We start from the raw sequence: 12,833 nt of genomic DNA, 5'->3' as shown, positions 1-12,833 counted from the left end.
ACGAAACATCATCGGTATGGGCTTTCGGAGCCGAGGGTCCTCTCGTGTACCCTTGATGACTGCACAACACAACGATTTACGTCTCGTCTGGGCCCATCAACACCGACATTGAACTGTTGATGACTGGAAACATGTTGCCTGGTCGGACGAGTCTCGTTTCTAGCCGGCCGGAGTGGCCGTGCGGTTCTAGGCGCTACAGTCTGGAACCGAGCGACCGCTACGGTCGCAGGTTCGAATCCTGCCTCGGTCATGGATGTGTGTGATGTCCTTAGGTTAGTTAGGTTTAATTATTTCTAAGTTCTAGGCGACATTTGAACCATTTGAACCTCGTTTCTAATTATATCGAGCGGATGGACGTGTACGATTATGGAGACCATGAATCCACGGATCCTGCATGTCAGCAGATCTCTGTTCAAGCTAGTGGAGGTTCGTAAAATGGTGTGGGGCGTTTGCAGTAGGAGCGACATGGGATCCCTGATACGTCTAGATACGACTCTGACAGGAGACACGTACCTAAGCATCCTGTCTGATCACCTGCATCCATTCATGTCCATTGTGCATACTGACGGACGTGGGCAATTACAGCAGGTCAATGCGACACCCCACAAGTCCAGAATTGCTACAGAGTGGTTCCAGGAACACTCTTCTGAGTTTAAACATTTCCGCTGGCCACCAGCCTCCCCAGACACGAACGTTATTGAGCATATCTGGGATGCCTTGCAACGTGCTCATACGGATTTATGGTTAGCCCTGCAGGATTCATAATTCCAGTGCCCTCCAGCGCTACTTCAGACATTAGTTGAGTCTATGCCACTTCGTGTTGCGACACTTCTACGTGCTCGCGTGGGCCCCACATGATATTACACAGGTGTAACAGTTTCTTTGACTCATCAGTGTACCATATTTTTATATCTTCTGATTTTTAGTTTTGTATTTTGTAGCCTTTGAAGAAGACGGAAATTCCAAAGGTGTTGTTGGAAAAATAAAAGTGTGGTTAGGACGTAAGACAGTTACTAAAAGTGCTTCCATCTTTACGGATGCTTCAGAGACATAGCCATGAGCCAAAGCAATACGACCTACTGCTTAACACCGTATGGTCAACATTGGGAATACAATGCAGCGATTCGATGTGGATTCGACAAGTCTTTGGTAGCTTTACGGAGATATGTGGCATCCGATGTCTACCTACCTGTTACAGAATTGCCGTAAATAGAAGGTCGATAGTTTCTGGCTGCCGAATTAACGCTCGATAATGTTCCAGATACGTTCCATAAAGTTCGGCTGAACAAGACATCAAGGAGAGTTCATCATCATACTTCTCGAACCATTGTAGCATTATTCTGGCGTTGCACATGGACAGTAATCCCGCTGGAAGATATCAAAGCCACCGGGGAAGACATCAGGCACTAAGGGATGCGGGTGGTTTGCAATAATGTTTACCTAGTCCACTGCTGTCACGGTGCCTTCAGTTACTGCCGCAGCCCCGCGTTAGCCCAGGCGAATGGGTTCCTGTCTGCATCTGCAGCGGGGTGCGAGTTTCGAGCAGCCACTGCGTGGATGACAGAGTATCGGGATAGGACACGTGTCCATTCATCTATGGACGATCCCATGCCGACGGCAGTCTTAACTGGCGATGCGAGTGGACCAATATGAGAATACGTAGGGGTCATCCACAGTGGATCCCTATGTTCAACAACGTTTGCAGATCGATGTGCCCAGGAGCACTTATGCGCGCACTAACGTTATACTCTGTCCTCAGGTCTGCCATGCCACTGGTCACCGCCTGCCGTGCTTTACAGAACGGACAAGCCTCCGACCTCCACGTTCCGTGATGAGGCGAGAGTTCCAGTATCTTGTCACCTACTCCATCCTTCAACCACTTTCCATAGATGCTCATGAGAGTAGCACACGAACAGCCGGCCAGCTTGATAATTGCTGAGAAGCTCGTTCCCAGGCTCCGAGCCATAAGAATCTCCCTTTTCTCAAAGGCGCTCATGTCAGTGGGTATCCCCATTCATGGTCCGAGTCGTTGCTAGAATGATTTCCCATTCATCTCTGCTCCGCTGACATACTTTCCTTGAAGCGCAACCTCCCAGAGAGGCCTCCAAGCTGCAGTCAACAGTGTAGATACCGTAAATGTGTGCAAGTTGCACTCCGATATGAGTAACACGTCAGCTAAAAAGGTAGGGTGAAAAGCGGAGTAATAAACAGCTCCAGAAAGGGCAATTATCTTAGTCTGTGGATTGTCAGCACCAGCAGTCGCCTGGTGTCAACACAAGAAATTAAGTAACCACGTAATGAGGCGCCAAACAACAACTAGGGAGACAACATACCCCAGCCAAATCCAGAGAAAACCTCATGGGCGACTGTGAAGAAGAATGGACCATGATCTCATCAATGATGAGTGACCATTATACTCAGATATACGTAACTGCCCTGGAAAGCAGGACCACAACAACGAGATTGATTTTCAAGCTCGAGTGTGTTAAACAACATCTACATAGGATACACCTTTTATCAATATCAGTGGCCAAAGAAGATCAAAACAAGAAAACAAAGTCCTTTCTTCCATGGCAACATCGGCTGAAGAAAGTGATGGAGTGCTGAAAGAGTAAACGAAGTGCTACTTGTAACAAGTGACTATGAAACTGATAATCTACTGTATACTTTTGTTGGGAATATAAAAATGATTCTGTGACACTCGTGTTTACCACAACTTCCGAATTAATTTATGTACCATTGATAATTCAACTTAATAATTACTAACATAAATTTATTAATTGCTAACTGCATGTATAGCCACACATTTTAATTGAAGCTGTGATAACTGAATTTTTGAAGGCCCCCATTGGAAATCATTACAGTTTGTTGTTTTTGTTAATTATTAGGTAACTGCACTTGAGTGTTGAATTTGAAACCTAATTCCAAATAAAGGGACTGCAAATTTAAGTACCAGGTGCTTATAACGTTAAGAGTGCATTACACGTCACAGGACATCATAGTTATGTTCACTAATCGGTGTGATCACAGAGTACGCTGAAAAATAATAGTTCCACTTTCTGCCACCAGATGAATATATGGCGCTGTAAGCAGTCAGAATGTGAAATGTTCCCTGTTTTGGAGTCAGTATTCTGTGTGTCGCTTGGTGACGCTTATTGATTTCTTTTGTGAAGTGACTGTTGGTATAATGGCTCAAGAGGGTGGAACTTTTTCAAACGAAACGCAATAGCTATAGAGAAGTAAGACCATGCAGCGCTGGTAAGTTTGTTCTGTGAAAACGGCACCAATAGGACTGTAGACATACAGCCGATAGAAGCAGCTGGGAAGAGACCCCATGCTGTCTGCCAGGTACTTGCTTGTGAATTGCAGAGCAATCACGTGGATGAATGGGCTAAAGAATATGATCAAGAAGTCTGAAGAAACAGATGAATTAGGTGGTGCAACAGGGAGAGAGAGGCAGCCAATTGCCATAGCAGTTATTGACGAAGAAGTTGTAGCTGTTGCCGACCGTGCAGATCTTGGCTCAAATTCTGCAACCAGTGCTCGAGTTGTGTCACGGAAATTCCAAAGATTTTGCAGCCTAATTGCTAAAAGATTCAGAATGTGCACCAAATGAAAACCCAAGGTAGGCTACAACAGCATGACTTTTCCCTTCGTTTTGCGGTACTCAGGGAAGTGGACGGCACGTGTCCAGAGAATATTGTTTGTACGGACGAGGCGCATTATACTCTGGACGGTGCCCTGAATGCACAGAACTGTCGCATGTGCCGTATTACTCCGCCACTGCACTCAGCTTATGTACAGAGATATCTGCACCTTAAAAGGACCTCTTCGTGCAACAACCGATTCCAGCTTTGCGAGAACGTAACTGTATCCAGACCACTATTTTCAAGCAGGACATGGCGACACCACATGTCGCTTGCCAGGTGAAAGCTTCGCTCCGAGAAGCCTTCGTGAATGTCCGCCTCATCTCTAGGCAATTTCAAGACGTGTGGTCTTCAAGATCCCCCGACGTAGATCCATCTGACTTCTGCTGAAACATCTTGTCTGTCAGGGATGTACCTGGACTCTTCCTGATCCGGAGGACAGCAAACGATGACATACCGCTCTGATTACACTGGCAACGCTGTGAGAAACTGTCGACCAGATACGGATGTAGCATGGTGCTGAGTCCGGAGACTATATTGGACACATGTTCTAATTAGTGACCATGTCCTAATAAAGGAGCCAAGACCACCAATATCGTGTGTTTCGTCGTCCTTCTCCTTTCTCTGCACCCACACTACGTTCTGACTGGCTACAACGCCATATTTTCACCTCGTGGCAGAAAGTGGAACTATTATTTTTTTCAGCATACTTCGCGAGTGCACTGCTTAAGAACATGCCTACGATGTTTCAGCTATTTGCGATGTATACAGCCCGCACTGCGACACTCTGAACACTGTCCGTTTAATTATAAACACTTGGCAGATTACATTAAAATCATTTAATTTGCAGACAGTTGTGCGAGTGGGTCACGGGTAACTGACTACAGTTATCTTTTACACGACACAATTACAACAGTTAATAACTTGGCGACTCATGTTGTATGGTCAAGGGGCTTAGTGTGTGCCATGATTACTTGCCAAACGTTTCGTCTCGTAATGCTGGGGACATCATCAGGTGCTATAAAAAAGTGGAGATGACAGAAAACCAACTGGACCAAAAAAGAAGCTTTACCACTATTCTAACATGCAATCCCGTCAATCGTGACCGGACAAACTTGTGGTACGATCTATCGAGTCCATTCCACGGGCATCGTAGCAACGGAATTGCAAATTTCCATCTGACGCCGATAGCGGTCACACGGGATGTGGGGGATCCAGTGGAACATGCCCGCTGAGCCACTCCTCTAGCAGCTCTGGACCACGGGCGCCTGCTTTTTTTTTTTTTTTTGCCAAATTACGGCTATAAATACAAACTCAACACATCCATTCCCTGCGCTGGACCTTTGATTCGTGCCAGCCTCATTGGCCGGTAGATCCGCCACTTCGTTCTGCTGTCAGCTGTTAAAGATGGCGGCTGCGCTTCACACAATCAGGGCCTTAGAGCAACGAGGTGTGATTTGTTTTCTGTGGTGCAAGAGAAGAACGCCTATCGAAATCTACAGGTAAATGCAGCCCACATGTGGGGAAAACTGTCTCGCTTTGAGAACTGTGAGGTAATGGTAGTGCTGCGAGTTCGACAAATGCCATGAAGTCTAACATGACAAAGAACTGTCGGGAAGGGCGCGTTCGTTGCTGACTGCGCCAACATTTGTCACTTGGATGCAGTTTTGAATGCAGATTGGCGTGTGCATATCACAGCCATTTCCCAGGAGCTTGGCATATCATACGGGAGTGCTTACGACATCGTTCACGGGTCCTTAGAGCACAGGAAGCTTTCATGTCGGTGGGTGACTAAGCAGTTGGTTTACATGATGAAAGGCAAGCGAATGATGTCTTCACTGACTCATCTGGGATGGTACTCCAAAGAGGGTGAAGGTCTTATGGACCGCTTTGTTACTGATGATGAAATGTTTCACACTGCATTAAACGCTGGAATCCAAGCAGCAGAGCATAGGGTGGAAGAATCCAGGTTCAACTGTGATAAAAATATTCCTTTTAGCGCCATCTGTTGGGAAATTGATGTTAACGGCTTTCTGGGATAGCTGTGGACCGCTCCCGCTGGATTTCACGCCATAAGGTGCAACCATCAATGTCAGCAGTTATTGTTCCACACTGTGACGTCGGAGGGCTGCCATCAGGCGAGGGAGACAGGGATTCTCGATGTGGACAACGTGCTTCTGCTCCACGAAAATGGGTGACCGCATGTGGTAATCAGAACTGCCGAAAAACTCTGCCCATTTCACTGGAAGATTCTGGACCACCCAGCATACAGTCCAGACCACGCCCCTAGTGGTTTCTATGTTTCCAGACCGCTGAAGAAATTCCTGGCAGGACAGCGAGTCACAAGTAACGATGAAGCCAAGGCAGCAGTCCGACTGTGATTCCATACTAAATCGGACGAGTTCTACCGCAGCGGCATCTCAAATTTAGAGCTGCGATGGGACAAATGTGTGAACCAGTGTGGGGACTGTATTGGGAACTAGTGTACAGAACCTACAACAGGATGTATATTTGTCCTGTATGTATCTTCCATTGGCTAATAAAAAAAGAGGGGCCAAAACTTCGTACTTGTAACGAATCTTCATACTTTGGAGCAATATAACTTAAGTAAATGTTATATTTGCTGTGTTACTTGTTCGCTAAGCATTTATGCTCCTATCCAAATTTCCTATGACAACAGTTGCCGCACCACTCTGTAGCCCATGTCTCCTCACCATTGAGCACCAATAAGGAGAAAGAGCCATTGACAGTCAAGAAGAGCGGCATGACTAACGCCCACAAGTCGAAAAAAAAGAAAGACTTCCCAGGGAACGTCAGTTCGAATTTTCTTATACAGATTCTGATGCGGCATGTTAGATATTAGGTATGCCAGTGAAGACGACAGCTTGGCTGTTCCTTAATGGTGATTCAGAGGTTGAAGAATCACTCCATGGAACCGCTCCACGGAGAAGAGCTTTCACCCTCAGCCTCCCGCCTGAACGAAGGCGAAGGTTTTCACGGCAGCTGTCACGAATGCTGGAGAACCTCAAAAACATGCCAACAGGTCACATCGAACAAGACCAACAATGAGTCCTCCACAACCTCAATGTCTTTCTGTTCAAACTGAATTCCACGTAAATGACTTTGTTTTGGTGAAGTACCATGCCTGCCATTACCCTAGGAACACTGTCGAAACTGATGGTAACGACGTTCGCTTGCCCACCATGGTCAAAAGTGGGAAAACATGGAGATGACCAGACGTGAACGATTCACTCTGATATGACTAAAGTATAACTGTGTGTAAAATCAACCCACCTTCTCAAATAAATGAGTGCATAACTCCTATATTTCTCGTTGATTTAAATCATTGAGCTAATTCAGTTTGAATAGGTAGTTATAATAAGATCTACATCTACATCTACATGGCTACTCTGCAATTCACACTTAAGTGCCTGGCAGAGGGTTCATCGAACCATTTTCATACTACTTCTCTACCGTTCCACACTCGAATGGCGCGTGGGAAAAAGGAACACCTAAATCTTTCCGTTCGTGCTCTGATTTCTCTTATTTTATTATGATGATCTCTTCTCCCTACGTAGGTGGGTGCCAACAAAATATTTACGCATTCGGAAGAGAAAGTTCGTGATTGAAATTTCGTAAATAGATCTCGCCGCAAAGAAAACCGCCTTTGTTTCAGTGTCTGCCACCCCAACTCGCGTATCATATCAGTGACATTCTCACCCCTATTGGGCGATAACACGAAACGAGTTGCCCTTCTTTGCACTTTTTCGATGTCCTCCGTATATCCTACCAGGTAAGGATCCCATACTGTGCAGCAATATTCCAACAGAGAACGGACAAGTGTAATGTCTCTTTGGGGGGTTGTCGCATCTTCTAAGTGTTCTGCCAACAAAGCACAGTCTTTGTTTCGTCTTCCCCACAATATTATCTATGTGGTCTTTCCAATTTAAGTAGCTCGTAATTGTAATTCCTAGGTATTTAGTCGAATTGACAGCCCTTAGATTCGTGCGATTTATCGTATACCCAAAATTTATCGGATTTCTTTTAGTCCTCATGTGAATGACCTCGCACTTTTCTTTGTTTAGTGCTAATTGCCACTTTTCCCATCATACAGAAATTCTCTCTAGATTATTTTGTAATTGGAATTGATCGTCTGATGATTTTACTAGACGGTAAATTACAGCGTCATCTGCAAACAATCTAAGGGGGTTGCTCTGATTGTCACCTAGATCATTTATATAAATCAGGAACATCAGAGGGCCTATGACACTGCCTTGCGGAACGCTAGATATCAATACCGTTCTACTCGATGATTTACCGTCTATCACTACGAACTGTGACCTCTCTGAGAGGAAATCACGAATCCAGTTACACAACTGAGACGATACTCCATATGCACGCAATTTGATTAATAGTCGCTTGTGAGGCGACTGGAAATCTAGGAATATGGAATCGATCTGAGATCCCTTGTCGACAGCAATTACTTCCTGGCAATAAAGAGCTAGCTGTGTTGCACAAGAATGATATTTTCTGAATCTGTGTTGGTTATGTATCGATAAGTCATTTTCTTCAAGGTGAATCATAATGTTCGAGTACAGTATATGATCCAAATTCCAATGCAAATTGAGGTCACTGATATGGGTCTGTTATTCAATGGGTTACTCCTATTTCCTTTCTTAAATATTGGTGTGACCTGTGCTACTTTCCAGTCTTTAGGAACCGACCTTTTGTCAAGTGAGCGGTTGTATATGATTGCTAAAAAAAGGCGCTATTGTGTCTGCATACTCTGAGAGGAGCCTGACTGGTATACCATCTGGACGGGAAGACTTGTCTTTCTTAAGTGATTTGAGTTGTTTCGCAACACCTAAGACATCTACTTTTATGTCGCTCATGCTAACAACTGTTCTGGTTGCGAATTCTGGAATATTTATTTCTTCTTCTTTCGTGAAGGAATTACGGAAAACTGTATTTAGTAACTCCGCTTTAGTGGCACCATCATCGGTAACATTTGCATCGCTATCGTGCAGTGACGTTATTGACTGTTTTTTACTTACGAGACCAGAGCCGCTACTTCTCAGTCAAGTAGCTCCTCAGTTTGCCTCACAGGGGCTGAGTGCACCTCACTTGCCAATAGCACTCGGCCGGCCAGATGGTCACCCATACAAGTGGCAGCCCAGTCCAGCAACGCTTAACTTCGGTGACCTGACGGGAACCAGTGTTACCGCTGAGGCAAGGCCGTTGAAACTATTTAATTAATGGGTCCTACATGATTTAGTAAGCACCCGCTATCCGCAGGATTTGCCAGAATCTAACTTCACAAAACAGAGAAATCATATACCAAAATCTATGCCAACCAGTTGCGGGCTCTTCCACTGATGGTAGTGACAGGAGAACCGTCACAAATTTTCTAGTGGAGTAAGCGGGACTAACTGGGTGTACATTGAAAACGCGTCTCTGGTTGGCTGACAGTGGGACAAACAGCCCGCCTGCACTGGGAGGAGACGGGAGCTTAGGCGCTGGCGGCGCGGCGGCTGGGCAGCCAAGAGCCGAGCACTTCGCCTGTACAGGCATTCCAGTCGCGTGTCGCACGCGCGGCCGCACATGGTCTGATAAGCAGCAGCTGTAACCCAGTCCCGTGTAATACCGGACTTGCAGTTGCGTTTTACCCCTCTCGGGTCGTGCTAAGCAGGGCTCGTTCCGCCTCTGTAGCAGTAAAGCGGAATTCGGTGATTTTATCGACGTCGCCGACTGACGGACACATTCAAACTGCGGCGTAGAGAAACGTACCACGTGCTGTAGCAGTGCTACATGCGATTTGTCGAAGTTAGAAACGACACAATTTGCTTAACGATGGTGCCGAGCTGTGATTTAATTCTAACGTGTTGTCACTAACAAGGGAACCTCCCCATCGCACCCCCCTCAGATGTAGTTATAAGTTGTCACAGTGGATAGGCCTTGAAAACCTGAACACAGATCAATCGAGAAAACAGGAAGAAGTTGTGTGGAACTATAAAAAAATAAGCAAAATATACAAACTGAGTAGTCCACGCGAAGATATGCAACATCATGGACATTCCGAGACTAGGAGCGCCGTGGTCCCGTGGTTAGCGTGAGCAGCTGCGGAACGAGAGGTCCTTGATTCAAGTCTCCCCTCAAGCGAAAAATTTTTCTTTATTTTAGCAAAGTTATGATCCATCCATACGTTCATTGACGTCTCTGTTCACTGTAATAAGTTGTGTCTGTGTTTTGCGGCCGCACCGCAAAACCGTGCGATTAGTAGACGAACGGACGTGCCTCCCCAATGGGAACCGATTCCTCCACAGGAAAACACGTCTGATATATTCTATACGACACTGGTGACGGAATGTGCGTCACATGACAGGAATATGTTGTCGACCCACCTAACTTGTGCACTTGGCGAATGGGTAAAAAGATTCTTCTACGTTGCCCGATTTAGGTTTTCCTGTCGATGTGATAACTACTCCCAAAAAAGTGATGAAAGGATAAGAGTTTGTCACATAAACTGCAACAAATGAATCCAAAAGTCTCACACTCGCACACTTTTCCCTGTGCTCTGTCAAAACATATGTTTTTTACGTTTTCAAATTTTTCCGTGTGTAGACCGTCAAATCCTGCATATGTCGAAGCAAATCTGAACATGTCCTGGAATTTTGGAGAGCGAAGTTGATTATGTGTGAGCGCCTGAACTTTGATAATTGTGTGAAAATAAAGAATTAAACTTTTTGCTCGAAGGAAGACTTGAACCAAGGACCTCTAGTTCCGCAGCTGCTCACGCTAACCACGGGACCACGGCGCTCCTATGTTCTGTCGGTACTTGATGTTGCCTGTCTTGCGCATGGACTACTCAGTTTGTATGTTTTGCTTATTTTTTCATAGTTCCACACAACTTCTTCCTGTTTTCTCGATTGATCTGTGTTCAGTTTTTCAAGGTCTATCCACTGTGGCAACTTATAACTAAATCTGAGGGGGGTGCGATGGGGAGGTTCCCTTGTAAGATAAGGAATATTCGAGCATACTTACGTCTGGTAAAGTCAAAATAAATCAACTTATACGAGGCCTGTGACTGTGTTCCGCTCGTTAAGATAACTAATATGCTCTGTTTTGTAACACACTTAGTTGCCTTTTTCTATTGGTTTATACAAGCGTTACCAACGGCCTTGCTGCAGTGGTAACACCTGTTCCTGTCAGATCACCGAAGTTAAGCGCTGTCGGGCTGGGTTAGCGCTTGGATGGGTGGCCATGCGGTCTCCCGAGCGCTGTTGCCAAGCGGGGTGCACTCAGCCCTTGTGAGGTAAACTAAGGAGCTACTTGACTGAGAAGTAGCAGTTCCGGTCTCGGAAACTGACATACGGCCGGGAGAGCGGTGTGCTGACCACATGCCCCTCCATATCCGCATCCAGTGACGCCTGTGGGCTAAGGGTGACACGGCGGCCAGTCGGTCCATTTGGGCCTCCGTGGCCTGTGCGGGAGGAGTTTAGTTTTTGTTATATAAGCATTACACGTGCCATGAATGTAGAACAGTGTTGACCCCCGTGACTTGTACTCCCTATTTCTTGTAGTTCTAATCTGATACTTCAGACGCGAATAAAAAAAGAGCTAATCCGCTGATAAATCCCTGATCCATGTCTCTTTGCACCCTGTAATCGTTGGTCTTTTCGGTCTTAGTTGCTGTATGTCGCACGCCATGACCGACAATGGGTTGTAGCGATTCCATACTTAAAAAAACAATAATAATATCGAAACTGAAATTAAGAAAAGCCAAATGAAATACTTTGGTGATCTCAACAGACTTCCGGAAAAAGCGGTTGACAAAACGGATAACAGACTAGGTATCATCACTTAAGAACTCAACACCTTGGCTGAACGATATTCGAAAGGACCTCAAAAACGCAAACATAACACCAACCGACATTTTAGAAAGAAATTTCTTCAGATACAAAGTAACAAGTGGCAAGTTACATCAGAGCAAGCAAAACAAAAACAGAACAAACCAAAAAGGTCGGAAGAACATAAACAAGCTTTCTCGGAAAGCATTAAAGCCTACTGAACCGACAAGAAGAATCTAAAGGAAAGTTGATTGAGTTATTTGCTTAATGCCCTCCATTTATTGGAAAAAAATCTCCAGTAATAATAATAATAATAATAATGTAGACAGCCTAGAATCTCGAGCCCTACAGTTCAGCACAGGAGTAAGTTTGTTTTTATAATTTAGCACGAATGAGCCAGCGTAATAAGGCACCTGATTAAAAATCCTCTACGAAAAAAAAATCTTAACCAGCGTCAACATTATAACTGGTGTCCTAGATTGGCATCTGATTCTATCTAAAAAGTTCCAGCGCTCCCCACCGCTAACAAAATAACTCAATTGAAAACGACGCCGGCCGAAGTGGCCGTGCGGTTAAAGGCGCTGCAGTCTGGAACCGCAAGATCGCTACGGTCGCAGGTTCGAATCCTGCCTCGGGCATGGATGTTTGTGATGTCCTTAGGTTAGTTAGGTTTAACTAGTTCTAAGTTCTAGGGGACTAATAACCTCAGCGGTTGAGTCCCATAGTGCTCAGAGCCATTTGAACCATTTTTTTTTTTGAAAACGACAGTTTCATGCAATAGGTAAAAAAATATAATTTTATTTAGATGATATTTACACATTTATACGTGTGTTTTTGTTCGGCAATATGTGCCGTGATCTGCAGTTGCGGTGTCACGGGTAGGGCTCTAATTTGTTTCGTTTGCGGCAAAGGGCGGCATCCCATTCGGTAACGAAATTGCAGTGACTGATGTTTCATACTTTTATAGCATAAGGGAATGACTGATGATCATGATGTTATGAGTGTAACTTGCTTCTAAGCCATTAATTTCTATTGTTCCTTTTAAATCGCATTAAATGTCACTGCTCCATTCCCTTCCACAAATATCAAAGTTTTATTTTTGATTTTTTATTATTTTAATTGTCATAAACTATTGCTTTGAATAGGTTATATGGAAATTTTGATTTTCATATACGACTGTTTTTCAAGAGTTTTTAGTATCGTGTATTGTTGTTGAAATAAGTTGGTTGAAATTTGCATACTGAAGAGCCCTTCACGTGCTATCAATTCTAGATTCAACTCCAGCAGTTGGCAGGAACTTGTAACTGCAATTACTGACAATGTTCGTAGTGCAACTGTA

This window comes from Schistocerca nitens, chromosome 5, assembly GCF_023898315.1.
Source record: "Schistocerca nitens isolate TAMUIC-IGC-003100 chromosome 5, iqSchNite1.1, whole genome shotgun sequence".
NCBI classification, from domain to species: domain Eukaryota; kingdom Metazoa; phylum Arthropoda; class Insecta; order Orthoptera; family Acrididae; genus Schistocerca; species Schistocerca nitens.
Note: the sequence above shows the minus strand (reverse complement) of the source record.